The following is a 1,219-nucleotide window of genomic DNA, read 5'->3' as shown; positions in this document are numbered from 1 at the left end:
TTTTTTAGGCAAAAATCTCTGTGTCCTCAGTCAAAGACTATCAACTCATCAATGGCCAAGGTAAAATATTACTGCTTTTAGTCCCTTTAATCCCAAGTTAGTAGGTAACAGACTTGCCATCAATAGAACCAGCAGATCTGTTAAGAAGAGTCCTGCAAATGCCACCATTCAGCATTGAAATTTAAAGCCACATTATTAGGAAATATGCTCTGGGCTGTCTAAGTTTAAGGCGACAATTATGAAGCAGATAGCATGTTAACGTAACATTTAACATGCATCCCACTGTACCATTAACTGTATCCCACATTATACTCATGTAACCCACCAGTAGCCTGGGTTTATTAACTCAGATGCAACACTTAATACAGCTACCCTGGTTTTTGCCACACATTTGGCCAGCTCAGAGCACAGACAAAACTAAACCAGGTTATTTTGTCAAACATCATTAAACATATTTGCACAGAAGGAGACAGAACACTTGAATTTTCATGAAGCCCTTACTGCCATACTCTGGGAACAGCATATAGTCAAAAGTAACTCTGTGCAGCAAATGTGAGTTTGCCTAGTAGGCAAGTAACCAATTCATTTAAAGGTCAACTGGGATATTAATTTAGGCTTAAAAAAATGAGAAAGACATATGTCAAGAGAGGATGACAGAAACCAAGATCCATGTTTTTAAGAATCACAAACCTAAGCATGTATTTGCACAGACCAAAAATGAAAGCCAAATTCTTATAAGATAGGATTTAAACTGGCAAATGTGATTCAAAATGTATGACTGGGCTTTATCAGACTGAGATCCTCTTTGAAAACTATGCCTTGGTACTTCCACAGCTGCAGGCAGAGCCTTGCATCTGTGTCCTTCCCTTCTTGCTGTAAGCAAACAAAAGGTTAAGTGAGGGATTTAAATTTCAAGTTAGAACTCCTTCCTGTACTACCAGTGAACTGACCTTCAGGCACAGTGGCTTCATGGGTCAAAGGCCACTGGCTTTCAGGGACACAACAGCCAACTAAGGCACCGATGACAGTATGTTTCTCAGCCAGGCCTATAGGCAGCATTCAATCTCATTCTCCTCCACCTAAGGGGAGAACAGCAACACCAGAAATCAGTTCGCAGCAGAATCCCATGCGATTGTTTAGCACAGCCTTAGCAGCCCGCGTGTGAACACGCACAGATCTTTGGTGTCGGTCGCTGCTACCATCTTCAGCAGGCACAGAC

General features: G+C 41.5%; 1 protein-coding gene across 1 annotated transcript in view; it reads right to left on the bottom strand.

Annotated features, from left to right (window-relative positions):
• DHX9 (DEAH (Asp-Glu-Ala-His) box helicase 9) overlaps positions 1–1,219 on the bottom strand; it is a 27,281-nt gene that overhangs the window by 20,760 nt on the left and 5,302 nt on the right. The window lies entirely within an intron of this gene.

The sequence above is a fragment of the Pygoscelis adeliae genome, unplaced genomic scaffold, assembly GCF_000699105.1.
Source record: "Pygoscelis adeliae isolate BGI_AS28 unplaced genomic scaffold, ASM69910v1 Scaffold126, whole genome shotgun sequence".
In the NCBI taxonomy this organism is placed as follows: Eukaryota; Metazoa; Chordata; class Aves; order Sphenisciformes; family Spheniscidae; genus Pygoscelis; species Pygoscelis adeliae.
Note: the sequence above shows the minus strand (reverse complement) of the source record. Positions and strands in the feature narration are given on the sequence as shown.